Source organism: Hyla sarda, chromosome 8 (assembly GCF_029499605.1).
Source record: "Hyla sarda isolate aHylSar1 chromosome 8, aHylSar1.hap1, whole genome shotgun sequence".
Taxonomy (NCBI): domain Eukaryota; kingdom Metazoa; phylum Chordata; class Amphibia; order Anura; family Hylidae; genus Hyla; species Hyla sarda.
In genome coordinates this window covers 116,112,855-116,129,298 of record NC_079196.1, presented here as the reverse complement: position 1 = coordinate 116,129,298, position 16,444 = coordinate 116,112,855, and the positions used below count along the sequence as shown (strand labels likewise).

At 43.4% G+C, this 16,444-nt stretch overlaps 9 pseudogenes; all 9 read right to left on the bottom strand.

Annotated features, from left to right (window-relative positions):
• Positions 1–967: 967 nt before the first annotated feature.
• On the bottom strand, positions 968–1,231 carry LOC130287955 (U2 spliceosomal RNA; annotated as a pseudogene).
• Positions 1,232–2,724: 1,493 nt separating this feature from the next.
• Positions 2,725–2,989, bottom strand: LOC130288273 (U2 spliceosomal RNA; annotated as a pseudogene).
• Positions 2,990–4,463: 1,474 nt separating this feature from the next.
• On the bottom strand, positions 4,464–4,727 carry LOC130287943 (U2 spliceosomal RNA; annotated as a pseudogene).
• A 1,480-nt stretch (positions 4,728–6,207) lies between these two features.
• LOC130287932 (U2 spliceosomal RNA) lies at positions 6,208–6,471 on the bottom strand (annotated as a pseudogene).
• Positions 6,472–7,951: 1,480 nt separating this feature from the next.
• On the bottom strand, positions 7,952–8,215 carry LOC130288832 (U2 spliceosomal RNA; annotated as a pseudogene).
• A 1,478-nt stretch (positions 8,216–9,693) lies between these two features.
• Positions 9,694–9,957, bottom strand: LOC130287921 (U2 spliceosomal RNA; annotated as a pseudogene).
• Positions 9,958–11,431: 1,474 nt separating this feature from the next.
• On the bottom strand, positions 11,432–11,695 carry LOC130287910 (U2 spliceosomal RNA; annotated as a pseudogene).
• Positions 11,696–13,171: 1,476 nt separating this feature from the next.
• Positions 13,172–13,435, bottom strand: LOC130287899 (U2 spliceosomal RNA; annotated as a pseudogene).
• Positions 13,436–14,917: 1,482 nt separating this feature from the next.
• Positions 14,918–15,181, bottom strand: LOC130287887 (U2 spliceosomal RNA; annotated as a pseudogene).
• Positions 15,182–16,444: the final 1,263 nt, after the last annotated feature.

Here is a 16,444-nt window from a genome sequence, read left to right as displayed (position 1 = left end):
TTGGAATTTGTTGGGCCTATGTGTTAGCTCACACATCACTTGGGTATCCATGGTAACTACCACAACATGGTCATCTGCAGTTTACATCTAGCCCGTGGCATTGAATGGCATTTTAAAAGTGCTAAGGGTCCTGGTGCAATAATCCTCCCATGAGGATCAGCCTCAACGGCTTTGTAGATTGCACTCATGTCAGCAACTCCATATACATTTTTTTTTCTTCATGCTTCTTTCTTCATCCTTTTTTCTTTCTGTCATTCAGACTTTCATTCATTCGATCTCTCTCACTCACTTGCTTTAACTCATTTGTTCTCACTCACTCACTCACTCAATCACTCACTCACTCATTCACTCTCACTCACTCTCACTCTCTCACTCACTCGCTCACTAAGTCAGTCTCTCTCTCTCTCTCTCTCTCTTTTTCTTTTTATATATATTTTTTTCCGTCTTCTTCTTCTTCTTCTTCTTCTTCTTCTTCAGACCCTGTCATAGCACTAATGCCTTTCCAATACCACCAGCAGATGGAGACACTCCATTGCAACATTGGTTGTGAGCAGCAGTTTCTAAAAACAAATGCCTCATGGCGAATTTCCCATCCATCAATGGATGGTAAATTTTGTTTTTATCATTCACTGACCACAGATACCAATGCATGGTCAAGCAACAGCAATGACACACCCTTGTGTATAGGCATGAGACCCTCACGTCATTTAACAGGATTCAGCACCACCCACAAGACAGCTACCTGTCATGTCATGTCAAACCTGCACAGGTGTGCTAGATTATTATTATTTAGTTTTATTTTATTTTTTTACACCAATCAGTGTGCAAACATGGTCATTAAAACGCTAAATGAATAGACGTTCATAAACCAGTCAGTGCAACTCATCATTTTGGTCTCCAATTCTCAAACTCAAATTCTCACCCACGGAGGATTAAATGAGAATCTTTCTTGTTTAACACTGGAATGGGGTGGTGCACTGTTCACTACCCGAATATACTGCCACATCGGGTCAATGCATAGGGCGACAGAAGCAAGCTTCCAAATCAGCTCCCTTTCTCAAAAATCCATTTAATTTATGGTCCCCAGATAGGGAACGTATGTATCAGTATGTGCTCACAAGTCACCCAAGTGCAAGTATTCACACAAAAAAAAACGTGCCTCAGGATGCGATCTGTCGCAAGATCCTTTCTATTTTTACACTTGATCTAAGCCAAAAGGCCTAGAGGGGATAACCGGGAAAGGGGTGGACCCAACCATGTCCCCTTCATGAGCACTCACATTACTCATAGGAATGGAAGGAAGGCTGGCAGCCAACCAGCCTCCCATACACTCTCTGGGTGGGTGGCAGTCAGCCACCCATACATACATACATACAGCACAGGCTAAACCCACATCATCACTTAAAAAAAGGACAGGCGACCATTGCACTCTGATGGAGCATTTAGCAATGCAATCCATAGCCTGGCTTTTGCCTGAACCCCCATCACTCCTCCTCTTGCATATAAGACAATATTTCAGATCTGCATATGAAAACAACACGCCTACCTTTGTTGCACATAGCTGCCTGCCTGTCTCTAGTTACCCCACTGGCTGTAGCTGCGTCCCTTCCGACATGGAATAACACCAACTGTAACGATAAACTGAAAATTAACAGTATAAACCTGCATCATTTTGGACTCTGGTATTTGCTGAATCCGGGTGACCTGACAATCGATGGTGGTGCCGCTGGTGATTCTGGCCTTCTTGGAATCTGTTGGGCCTATGTGTTAGCTCACACATCACTTGGGTATCCATGGTAACTACCACAACATGGTCATCTGCAGTTTACATCTAGCCCGTGGCATTGAATGGCATTTTAAAAGTGCTAAGGGTCCTGGTGCAATAATCCTCCCATGAGGATCAGCCTCAACGGCTTTGTAGATTGCACTCATGTCAGCAACTCCATATACATTTTTTTTTCTTCATGCTTCTTTCTTCATCCTTTTTTCTTTCTGTCATTCAGACTTTCATTCATTCGATCTCTCTCACTCACTTGCTTTAACTCATTTGTTCTCACTCACTCACTCACTCACTCAATCACTCACTCACTCATTCACTCTCACTCACTCTCACTCTCTCACTCACTCGCTCACTAAGTCAGTCTCTCTCTCTCTCTCTCTCTCTTTTTCTTTTTATATATATTTTTTTCCGTCTTCTTCTTCTTCTTCTTCTTCTTCTTCTTCTTCTTCTTCAGACCCTGTCATAGCACTAATGCCTTTCCAATACCACCAGCAGATGGAGACACTCCATTGCAACATTGGTTGTGAGCAGCAGTTTCTAAAAACAAATGCCTCATGGCGGATTTCCCATCCATCAATGGATGGTAAATTTTGTTTTTATCATTCACTGACCACAGATACCAATGCATGGTCAAGCAACAGCAATGACACACCCTTGTGTATAGGCATGAGACCCTCACGTCATTTAACAGGATTCAGCACCACCCACAAGACAGCTACCTGTCATGTCATGTCAAACCTGCACAGGTGTGCTAGATTATTATTATTTAGTTTTATTTTATTTTTTTACACCAATCAGTGTGCAAACATGGTCATTAAAACGCTAAATGAATAGACGTTCATAAACCAGTCAGTGCAACTCATCATTTTGGTCTCCAATTCTCAAACTCAAATTCTCACCCACGGAGGATTAAATGAGAATCTTTCTTGTTTAACACTGGAATGGGGTGGTGCACTGTTCACTACCCGAATATACTGCCACATCGGGTCAATGCATAGGGCGACAGAAGCAAGCTTCCAAATCAGCTCCCTTTCTCAAAAATCCATTTAATTTATGGTCCCCAGATAGGGAACGTATGTATCAGTATGTGCTCACAAGTCACCCAAGTGCAAGTATTCACACAAAAAAAAAACGTGCCTCAGGATGCGATCTGTCGCAAGATCCTTTCTATTTTTACACTTGATCTAAGCCAAAAGGCCTAGAGGGGATAACCGGGAAAGGGGTGGACCCAACCATGTCCCCTTCATGAGCACTCACATTACTCATAGGAATGGAAGGAAGGCTGGCAGCCAACCAGCCTCCCATACACTCTCTGGGTGGGTGGCAGTCAGCCACCCATACATACATACATACAGCACAGGCTAAACCCACATCATCACTTAAAAAAAGGACAGGCGACCATTGCACTCTGATGGAGCATTTAGCAATGCAATCCATAGCCTGGCTTTTGCCTGAACCCCCATCACTCCTCCTCTTGCATATAAGACAATATTTCAGATCTGCATATGAAAACAACACGCCTACCTTTGTTGCACATAGCTGCCTGCCTGTCTCTAGTTACCCCACTGGCTGTAGCTGCGTCCCTTCCGACATGGAATAACACCAACTGTAACGATAAACTGAAAATTAACAGTATAAACCTGCATCATTTTGGACTCTGGTATTTGCTGAATCCGGGTGACCTGACAATCGATGGTGGTGCCGCTGGTGATTCTGGCCTTCTTGGAATCTGTTGGGCCTATGTGTTAGCTCACACATCACTTGGGTATCCATGGTAACTACCACAACATGGTCATCTGCAGTTTACATCTAGCCCGTGGCATTGAATGGCATTTTAAAAGTGCTAAGGGTCCTGGTGCAATAATCCTCCCATGAGGATCAGCCTCAACGGCTTTGTAGATTGCACTCATGTCAGCAACTCCATATACATTTTTTTTTCTTCATGCTTCTTTCTTCATCCTTTTTTCTTTCTGTCATTCAGACTTTCATTCATTCGATCTCTCTCACTCACTTGCTTTAACTCATTTGTTCTCACTCACTCACTCACTCAATCACTCACTCACTCATTCACTCTCACTCACTCTCACTCTCTCACTCACTCGCTCACTAAGTCAGTCTCTCTCTCTCTCTCTCTCTCTTTTTCTTTTTATATATATTTTTTTCCGTCTTCTTCTTCTTCTTCTTCTTCTTCAGACCCTGTCATAGCACTAATGCCTTTCCAATACCACCAGCAGATGGAGACACTCCATTGCAACATTGGTTGTGAGCAGCAGTTTCTAAAAACAAATGCCTCATGGCGGATTTCCCATCCATCAATGGATGGTAAATTTTGTTTTTATCATTCACTGACCACAGATACCAATGCATGGTCAAGCAACAGCAATGACACACCCTTGTGTATAGGCATGAGACCCTCACGTCATTTAACAGGATTCAGCACCACCCACAAGACAGCTACCTGTCATGTCATGTCAAACCTGCACAGGTGTGCTAGATTATTATTATTTAGTTTTATTTTATTTTTTTACACCAATCAGTGTGCAAACATGGTCATTAAAACGCTAAATGAATAGACGTTCATAAACCAGTCAGTGCAACTCATCATTTTGGTCTCCAATTCTCAAACTCAAATTCTCACCCACGGAGGATTAAATGAGAATCTTTCTTGTTTAACACTGGAATGGGGTGGTGCACTGTTCACTACCCGAATATACTGCCACATCGGGTCAATGCATAGGGCGACAGAAGCAAGCTTCCAAATCAGCTCCCTTTCTCAAAAATCCATTTAATTTATGGTCCCCAGATAGGGAACGTATGTATCAGTATGTGCTCACAAGTCACCCAAGTGCAAGTATTCACACAAAAAAAAACGTGCCTCAGGATGCGATCTGTCGCAAGATCCTTTCTATTTTTACACTTGATCTAAGCCAAAAGGCCTAGAGGGGATAACCGGGAAAGGGGTGGACCCAACCATGTCCCCTTCATGAGCACTCACATTACTCATAGGAATGGAAGGAAGGCTGGCAGCCAACCAGCCTCCCATACACTCTCTGGGTGGGTGGCAGTCAGCCACCCATACATACATACATACAGCACAGGCTAAACCCACATCATCACTTAAAAAAAGGACAGGCGACCATTGCACTCTGATGGAGCATTTAGCAATGCAATCCATAGCCTGGCTTTTGCCTGAACCCCCATCACTCCTCCTCTTGCATATAAGACAATATTTCAGATCTGCATATGAAAACAACACGCCTACCTTTGTTGCACATAGCTGCCTGCCTGTCTCTAGTTACCCCACTGGCTGTAGCTGCGTCCCTTCCGACATGGAATAACACCAACTGTAACGATAAACTGAAAATTAACAGTATAAACCTGCATCATTTTGGACTCTGGTATTTGCTGAATCCGGGTGACCTGACAATCGATGGTGGTGCCGCTGGTGATTCTGGCCTTCTTGGAATCTGTTGGGCCTATGTGTTAGCTCACACATCACTTGGGTATCCATGGTAACTACCACAACATGGTCATCTGCAGTTTACATCTAGCCCGTGGCATTGAATGGCATTTTAAAAGTGCTAAGGGTCCTGGTGCAATAATCCTCCCATGAGGATCAGCCTCAACGGCTTTGTAGATTGCACTCATGTCAGCAACTCCATATACATTTTTTTTTCTTCATGCTTCTTTCTTCATCCTTTTTTCTTTCTGTCATTCAGACTTTCATTCATTCGATCTCTCTCACTCACTTGCTTTAACTCATTTGTTCTCACTCACTCACTCACTCAATCACTCACTCACTCATTCACTCTCACTCACTCTCACTCTCTCACTCACTCGCTCACTAAGTCAGTCTCTCTCTCTCTCTCTCTCTCTTTTTCTTTTTATATATATTTTTTTCCGTCTTCTTCTTCTTCTTCTTCTTCTTCTTCTTCAGACCCTGTCATAGCACTAATGCCTTTCCAATACCACCAGCAGATGGAGACACTCCATTGCAACATTGGTTGTGAGCAGCAGTTTCTAAAAACAAATGCCTCATGGCGGATTTCCCATCCATCAATGGATGGTAAATTTTGTTTTTATCATTCACTGACCACAGATACCAATGCATGGTCAAGCAACAGCAATGACACACCCTTGTGTATAGGCATGAGACCCTCACGTCATTTAACAGGATTCAGCACCACCCACAAGACAGCTACCTGTCATGTCATGTCAAACCTGCACAGGTGTGCTAGATTATTATTATTTAGTTTTATTTTATTTTTTTACACCAATCAGTGTGCAAACATGGTCATTAAAACGCTAAATGAATAGACGTTCATAAACCAGTCAGTGCAACTCATCATTTTGGTCTCCAATTCTCAAACTCAAATTCTCACCCACGGAGGATTAAATGAGAATCTTTCTTGTTTAACACTGGAATGGGGTGGTGCACTGTTCACTACCCGAATATACTGCCACATCGGGTCAATGCATAGGGCGACAGAAGCAAGCTTCCAAATCAGCTCCCTTTCTCAAAAATCCATTTAATTTATGGTCCCCAGATAGGGAACGTATGTATCAGTATGTGCTCACAAGTCACCCAAGTGCAAGTATTCACACAAAAAAAAACGTGCCTCAGGATGCGATCTGTCGCAAGATCCTTTCTATTTTTACACTTGATCTAAGCCAAAAGGCCTAGAGGGGATAACCGGGAAAGGGGTGGACCCAACCATGTCCCCTTCATGAGCACTCACATTACTCATAGGAATGGAAGGAAGGCTGGCAGCCAACCAGCCTCCCATACACTCTCTGGGTGGGTGGCAGTCAGCCACCCATACATACATACATACAGCACAGGCTAAACCCACATCATCACTTAAAAAAAGGACAGGCGACCATTGCACTCTGATGGAGCATTTAGCAATGCAATCCATAGCCTGGCTTTTGCCTGAACCCCCATCACTCCTCCTCTTGCATATAAGACAATATTTCAGATCTGCATATGAAAACAACACGCCTACCTTTGTTGCACATAGCTGCCTGCCTGTCTCTAGTTACCCCACTGGCTGTAGCTGCGTCCCTTCCGACATGGAATAACACCAACTGTAACGATAAACTGAAAATTAACAGTATAAACCTGCATCATTTTGGACTCTGGTATTTGCTGAATCCGGGTGACCTGACAATCGATGGTGGTGCCGCTGGTGATTCTGGCCTTCTTGGAATCTGTTGGGCCTATGTGTTAGCTCACACATCACTTGGGTATCCATGGTAACTACCACAACATGGTCATCTGCAGTTTACATCTAGCCCGTGGCATTGAATGGCATTTTAAAAGTGCTAAGGGTCCTGGTGCAATAATCCTCCCATGAGGATCAGCCTCAACGGCTTTGTAGATTGCACTCATGTCAGCAACTCCATATACATTTTTTTTTCTTCATGCTTCTTTCTTCATCCTTTTTTCTTTCTGTCATTCAGACTTTCATTCATTCGATCTCTCTCACTCACTTGCTTTAACTCATTTGTTCTCACTCACTCACTCACTCAATCACTCACTCACTCATTCACTCTCACTCACTCTCACTCTCTCACTCACTCGCTCACTAAGTCAGTCTCTCTCTCTCTCTCTCTCTCTTTTTCTTTTTATATATATTTTTTTCCGTCTTCTTCTTCTTCTTCTTCTTCTTCTTCTTCAGACCCTGTCATAGCACTAATGCCTTTCCAATACCACCAGCAGATGGAGACACTCCATTGCAACATTGGTTGTGAGCAGCAGTTTCTAAAAACAAATGCCTCATGGCGGATTTCCCATCCATCAATGGATGGTAAATTTTGTTTTTATCATTCACTGACCACAGATACCAATGCATGGTCAAGCAACAGCAATGACACACCCTTGTGTATAGGCATGAGACCCTCACGTCATTTAACAGGATTCAGCACCACCCACAAGACAGCTACCTGTCATGTCATGTCAAACCTGCACAGGTGTGCTAGATTATTATTATTTAGTTTTATTTTATTTTTTTACACCAATCAGTGTGCAAACATGGTCATTAAAACGCTAAATGAATAGACGTTCATAAACCAGTCAGTGCAACTCATCATTTTGGTCTCCAATTCTCAAACTCAAATTCTCACCCACGGAGGATTAAATGAGAATCTTTCTTGTTTAACACTGGAATGGGGTGGTGCACTGTTCACTACCCGAATATACTGCCACATCGGGTCAATGCATAGGGCGACAGAAGCAAGCTTCCAAATCAGCTCCCTTTCTCAAAAATCCATTTAATTTATGGTCCCCAGATAGGGAACGTATGTATCAGTATGTGCTCACAAGTCACCCAAGTGCAAGTATTCACACAAAAAAAAACGTGCCTCAGGATGCGATCTGTCGCAAGATCCTTTCTTTTTTTACACTTGATCTAAGCCAAAAGGCCTAGAGGGGATAACCGGGAAAGGGGTGGACCCAACCATGTCCCCTTCATGAGCACTCACATTACTCATAGGAATGGAAGGAAGGCTGGCAGCCAACCAGCCTCCCATACACTCTCTGGGTGGGTGGCAGTCAGCCACCCATACATACATACATACAGCACAGGCTAAACCCACATCATCACTTAAAAAAAGGACAGGCGACCATTGCACTCTGATGGAGCATTTAGCAATGCAATCCATAGCCTGGCTTTTGCCTGAACCCCCATCACTCCTCCTCTTGCATATAAGACAATATTTCAGATCTGCATATGAAAACAACACGCCTACCTTTGTTGCACATAGCTGCCTGCCTGTCTCTAGTTACCCCACTGGCTGTAGCTGCGTCCCTTCCGACATGGAATAACACCAACTGTAACGATAAACTGAAAATTAACAGTATAAACCTGCATCATTTTGGACTCTGGTATTTGCTGAATCCGGGTGACCTGACAATCGATGGTGGTGCCGCTGGTGATTCTGGCCTTCTTGGAATCTGTTGGGCCTATGTGTTAGCTCACACATCACTTGGGTATCCATGGTAACTACCACAACATGGTCATCTGCAGTTTACATCTAGCCCGTGGCATTGAATGGCATTTTAAAAGTGCTAAGGGTCCTGGTGCAATAATCCTCCCATGAGGATCAGCCTCAACGGCTTTGTAGATTGCACTCATGTCAGCAACTCCATATACATTTTTTTTTCTTCATGCTTCTTTCTTCATCCTTTTTTCTTTCTGTCATTCAGACTTTCATTCATTCGATCTCTCTCACTCACTTGCTTTAACTCATTTGTTCTCACTCACTCACTCACTCAATCACTCACTCACTCATTCACTCTCACTCACTCTCACTCTCTCACTCACTCGCTCACTAAGTCAGTCTCTCTCTCTCTCTCTCTCTTTTTCTTTTTATATATATTTTTTTCCGTCTTCTTCTTCTTCTTCTTCTTCTTCTTCTTCAGACCCTGTCATAGCACTAATGCCTTTCCAATACCACCAGCAGATGGAGACACTCCATTGCAACATTGGTTGTGAGCAGCAGTTTCTAAAAACAAATGCCTCATGGCGGATTTCCCATCCATCAATGGATGGTAAATTTTGTTTTTATCATTCACTGACCACAGATACCAATGCATGGTCAAGCAACAGCAATGACACACCCTTGTGTATAGGCATGAGACCCTCACGTCATTTAACAGGATTCAGCACCACCCACAAGACAGCTACCTGTCATGTCATGTCAAACCTGCACAGGTGTGCTAGATTATTATTATTTAGTTTTATTTTATTTTTTTACACCAATCAGTGTGCAAACATGGTCATTAAAACGCTAAATGAATAGACGTTCATAAACCAGTCAGTGCAACTCATCATTTTGGTCTCCAATTCTCAAACTCAAATTCTCACCCACGGAGGATTAAATGAGAATCTTTCTTGTTTAACACTGGAATGGGGTGGTGCACTGTTCACTACCCGAATATACTGCCACATCGGGTCAATGCATAGGGCGACAGAAGCAAGCTTCCAAATCAGCTCCCTTTCTCAAAAATCCATTTAATTTATGGTCCCCAGATAGGGAACGTATGTATCAGTATGTGCTCACAAGTCACCCAAGTGCAAGTATTCACACAAAAAAAAACGTGCCTCAGGATGCGATCTGTCGCAAGATCCTTTCTATTTTTACACTTGATCTAAGCCAAAAGGCCTAGAGGGGATAACCGGGAAAGGGGTGGACCCAACCATGTCCCCTTCATGAGCACTCACATTACTCATAGGAATGGAAGGAAGGCTGGCAGCCAACCAGCCTCCCATACACTCTCTGGGTGGGTGGCAGTCAGCCACCCATACATACATACATACAGCACAGGCTAAACCCACATCATCACTTAAAAAAAGGACAGGCGACCATTGCACTCTGATGGAGCATTTAGCAATGCAATCCATAGCCTGGCTTTTGCCTGAACCCCCATCACTCCTCCTCTTGCATATAAGACAATATTTCAGATCTGCATATGAAAACAACACGCCTACCTTTGTTGCACATAGCTGCCTGCCTGTCTCTAGTTACCCCACTGGCTGTAGCTGCGTCCCTTCCGACATGGAATAACACCAACTGTAACGATAAACTGAAAATTAACAGTATAAACCTGCATCATTTTGGACTCTGGTATTTGCTGAATCCGGGTGACCTGACAATCGATGGTGGTGCCGCTGGTGATTCTGGCCTTCTTGGAATCTGTTGGGCCTATGTGTTAGCTCACACATCACTTGGGTATCCATGGTAACTACCACAACATGGTCATCTGCAGTTTACATCTAGCCCGTGGCATTGAATGGCATTTTAAAAGTGCTAAGGGTCCTGGTGCAATAATCCTCCCATGAGGATCAGCCTCAACGGCTTTGTAGATTGCACTCATGTCAGCAACTCCATATACATTTTTTTTTCTTCATGCTTCTTTCTTCATCCTTTTTTCTTTCTGTCATTCAGACTTTCATTCATTCGATCTCTCTCACTCACTTGCTTTAACTCATTTGTTCTCACTCACTCACTCACTCAATCACTCACTCACTCATTCACTCTCACTCACTCTCACTCTCTCACTCACTCGCTCACTAAGTCAGTCTCTCTCTCTCTCTCTCTCTCTTTTTCTTTTTATATATATTTTTTTCCGTCTTCTTCTTCTTCTTCTTCTTCTTCAGACCCTGTCATAGCACTAATGCCTTTCCAATACCACCAGCAGATGGAGACACTCCATTGCAACATTGGTTGTGAGCAGCAGTTTCTAAAAACAAATGCCTCATGGCGGATTTCCCATCCATCAATGGATGGTAAATTTTGTTTTTATCATTCACTGACCACAGATACCAATGCATGGTCAAGCAACAGCAATGACACACCCTTGTGTATAGGCATGAGACCCTCACGTCATTTAACAGGATTCAGCACCACCCACAAGACAGCTACCTGTCATGTCATGTCAAACCTGCACAGGTGTGCTAGATTATTATTATTTAGTTTTATTTTATTTTTTTACACCAATCAGTGTGCAAACATGGTCATTAAAACGCTAAATGAATAGACGTTCATAAACCAGTCAGTGCAACTCATCATTTTGGTCTCCAATTCTCAAACTCAAATTCTCACCCACGGAGGATTAAATGAGAATCTTTCTTGTTTAACACTGGAATGGGGTGGTGCACTGTTCACTACCCGAATATACTGCCACATCGGGTCAATGCATAGGGCGACAGAAGCAAGCTTCCAAATCAGCTCCCTTTCTCAAAAATCCATTTAATTTATGGTCCCCAGATAGGGAACGTATGTATCAGTATGTGCTCACAAGTCACCCAAGTGCAAGTATTCACACAAAAAAAAACGTGCCTCAGGATGCGATCTGTCGCAAGATCCTTTCTATTTTTACACTTGATCTAAGCCAAAAGGCCTAGAGGGGATAACCGGGAAAGGGGTGGACCCAACCATGTCCCCTTCATGAGCACTCACATTACTCATAGGAATGGAAGGAAGGCTGGCAGCCAACCAGCCTCCCATACACTCTCTGGGTGGGTGGCAGTCAGCCACCCATACATACATACATACAGCACAGGCTAAACCCACATCATCACTTAAAAAAAGGACAGGCGACCATTGCACTCTGATGGAGCATTTAGCAATGCAATCCATAGCCTGGCTTTTGCCTGAACCCCCATCACTCCTCCTCTTGCATATAAGACAATATTTCAGATCTGCATATGAAAACAACACGCCTACCTTTGTTGCACATAGCTGCCTGCCTGTCTCTAGTTACCCCACTGGCTGTAGCTGCGTCCCTTCCGACATGGAATAACACCAACTGTAACGATAAACTGAAAATTAACAGTATAAACCTGCATCATTTTGGACTCTGGTATTTGCTGAATCCGGGTGACCTGACAATCGATGGTGGTGCCGCTGGTGATTCTGGCCTTCTTGGAATCTGTTGGGCCTATGTGTTAGCTCACACATCACTTGGGTATCCATGGTAACTACCACAACATGGTCATCTGCAGTTTACATCTAGCCCGTGGCATTGAATGGCATTTTAAAAGTGCTAAGGGTCCTGGTGCAATAATCCTCCCATGAGGATCAGCCTCAACGGCTTTGTAGATTGCACTCATGTCAGCAACTCCATATACATTTTTTTTTCTTCATGCTTCTTTCTTCATCCTTTTTTCTTTCTGTCATTCAGACTTTCATTCATTCGATCTCTCTCACTCACTTGCTTTAACTCATTTGTTCTCACTCACTCACTCACTCAATCACTCACTCACTCATTCACTCTCACTCACTCTCACTCTCTCACTCACTCGCTCACTAAGTCAGTCTCTCTCTCTCTCTCTCTCTCTCTTTTTCTTTTTATATATATTTTTTTCCGTCTTCTTCTTCTTCTTCTTCTTCTTCAGACCCTGTCATAGCACTAATGCCTTTCCAATACCACCAGCAGATGGAGACACTCCATTGCAACATTGGTTGTGAGCAGCAGTTTCTAAAAACAAATGCCTCATGGCGGATTTCCCATCCATCAATGGATGGTAAATTTTGTTTTTATCATTCACTGACCACGGATACCAATGCATGGTCAAGCAACAGCAATGACACACCCTTGTGTATAGGCATGAGACCCTCACGTCATTTAACAGGATTCAGCACCACCCACAAGACAGCTACCTGTCATGTCATGTCAAACCTGCACAGGTGTGCTAGATTATTATTATTTAGTTTTATTTTATTTTTTTACACCAATCAGTGTGCAAACATGGTCATTAAAACGCTAAATGAATAGACGTTCATAAACCAGTCAGTGCAACTCATCATTTTGGTCTCCAATTCTCAAACTCAAATTCTCACCCACGGAGGATTAAATGAGAATCTTTCTTGTTTAACACTGGAATGGGGTGGTGCACTGTTCACTACCCGAATATACTGCCACATCGGGTCAATGCATAGGGCGACAGAAGCAAGCTTCCAAATCAGCTCCCTTTCTCAAAAATCCATTTAATTTATGGTCCCCAGATAGGGAACGTATGTATCAGTATGTGCTCACAAGTCACCCAAGTGCAAGTATTCACACAAAAAAAAACGTGCCTCAGGATGCGATCTGTCGCAAGATCCTTTCTATTTTTACACTTGATCTAAGCCAAAAGGCCTAGAGGGGATAACCGGGAAAGGGGTGGACCCAACCATGTCCCCTTCATGAGCACTCACATTACTCATAGGAATGGAAGGAAGGCTGGCAGCCAACCAGCCTCCCATACACTCTCTGGGTGGGTGGCAGTCAGCCACCCATACATACATACATACAGCACAGGCTAAACCCACATCATCACTTAAAAAAAGGACAGGCGACCATTGCACTCTGATGGAGCATTTAGCAATGCAATCCATAGCCTGGCTTTTGCCTGAACCCCCATCACTCCTCCTCTTGCATATAAGACAATATTTCAGATCTGCATATGAAAACAACACGCCTACCTTTGTTGCACATAGCTGCCTGCCTGTCTCTAGTTACCCCACTGGCTGTAGCTGCGTCCCTTCCGACATGGAATAACACCAACTGTAACGATAAACTGAAAATTAACAGTATAAACCTGCATCATTTTGGACTCTGGTATTTGCTGAATCCGGGTGACCTGACAATCGATGGTGGTGCCGCTGGTGATTCTGGCCTTCTTGGAATCTGTTGGGCCTATGTGTTAGCTCACACATCACTTGGGTATCCATGGTAACTACCACAACATGGTCATCTGCAGTTTACATCTAGCCCGTGGCATTGAATGGCATTTTAAAAGTGCTAAGGGTCCTGGTGCAATAATCCTCCCATGAGGATCAGCCTCAACGGCTTTGTAGATTGCACTCATGTCAGCAACTCCATATACATTTTTTTTTCTTCATGCTTCTTTCTTCATCCTTTTTTCTTTCTGTCATTCAGACTTTCATTCATTCGATCTCTCTCACTCACTTGCTTTAACTCATTTGTTCTCACTCACTCACTCACTCAATCACTCACTCACTCATTCACTCTCACTCACTCTCACTCTCTCACTCACTCGCTCACTAAGTCAGTCTCTCTCTCTCTCTCTCTCTCTCTTTTTCTTTTTATATATATTTTTTTCCGTCTTCTTCTTCTTCTTCTTCTTCTTCTTCTTCAGACCCTGTCATAGCACTAATGCCTTTCCAATACCACCAGCAGATGGAGACACTCCATTGCAACATTGGTTGTGAGCAGCAGTTTCTAAAAACAAATGCCTCATGGCGGATTTCCCATCCATCAATGGATGGTAAATTTTGTTTTTATCATTCACTGACCACAGATACCAATGCATGGTCAAGCAACAGCAATGACACACCCTTGTGTATAGGCATGAGACCCTCACGTCATTTAACAGGATTCAGCACCACCCACAAGACAGCTACCTGTCATGTCATGTCAAACCTGCACAGGTGTGCTAGATTATTATTATTTAGTTTTATTTTATTTTTTTACACCAATCAGTGTGCAAACATGGTCATTAAAACGCTAAATGAATAGACGTTCATAAACCAGTCAGTGCAACTCATCATTTTGGTCTCCAATTCTCAAACTCAAATTCTCACCCACGGAGGATTAAATGAGAATCTTTCTTGTTTAACACTGGAATGGGGTGGTGCACTGTTCACTACCCGAATATACTGCCACATCGGGTCAATGCATAGGGCGACAGAAGCAAGCTTCCAAATCAGCTCCCTTTCTCAAAAATCCATTTAATTTATGGTCCCCAGATAGGGAACGTATGTATCAGTATGTGCTCACAAGTCACCCAAGTGCAAGTATTCACACAAAAAAAAACGTGCCTCAGGATGCGATCTGTCGCAAGATCCTTTCTATTTTTACACTTGATCTAAGCCAAAAGGCCTAGAGGGGATAACCGGGAAAGGGGTGGACCCAACCATGTCCCCTTCATGAGCACTCACATTACTCATAGGAATGGAAGGAAGGCTGGCAGCCAACCAGCCTCCCATACACTCTCTGGGTGGGTGGCAGTCAGCCACCCATACATACATACATACAGCACAGGCTAAACCCACATCATCACTTAAAAAAAGGACAGGCGACCATTGCACTCTGATGGAGCATTTAGCAATGCAATCCATAGCCTGGCTTTTGCCTGAACCCCCATCACTCCTCCTCTTGCATATAAGACAATATTTCAGATCTGCATATGAAAACAACACGCCTACCTTTGTTGCACATAGCTGCCTGCCTGTCTCTAGTTACCCCACTGGCTGTAGCTGCGTCCCTTCCGACATGGAATAACACCAACTGTAACGATAAACTGAAAATTAACAGTATAAACCCCCATCATTTTGGACTCTGGTATTTGCTGAATCCGGGTGACCTGACAATCGATGGTGGTGCCGCTGGTGATTCTGGCCTTCTTGGAATCTGTTGGGCCTATGTGTTAGCTCACACATCACTTGGGTATCCATGGTAACTACCACAACATGGTCATCTGCAGTTTACATCTAGCCCGTGGCATTGAATGGCATTTTAAAAGTGCTAAGGGTCCTGGTGCAATAATCCTCCCATGAGGATCAGCCTCAACGGCTTTGTAGATTGCACTCATGTCAGCAACTCCATATACATTTTTTTTTCTTCATGCTTCTTTCTTCATCCTTTTTTCTTTCTGTCATTCAGACTTTCATTCATTCGATCTCTCTCACTCACTTGCTTTAACTCATTTGTTCTCACTCACTCACTCACTCAATCACTCACTCACTCATTCACTCTCACTCACTCTCACTCTCTCACTCACTCGCTCACTAAGTCAGTCTCTCTCTCTCTCTCTCTCTCTTTTTCTTTTTATATATATTTTTTTCCGTCTTCTTCTTCTTCTTCTTCTTCTTCTTCTTCAGACCCTGTCATAGCACTAATGCCTTTCCAATACCACCAGCAGATGGAGACACTCCATTGCAACATTGGTTGTGAGCAGCAGTTTCTAAAAACAAATGCCTCATGGCGGATTTCCCATCCATCAATGGATGGTAAATTTTGTTTTTATCATTCACTGACCACAGATACCAATGCATGGTCAAGCAACAGCAATGACACACCCTTGTGTATAGGCATGAGACCCTCACGTCATTTAACAGGATTCAGCACCACCCACAAGACAGCTACCTGTCATG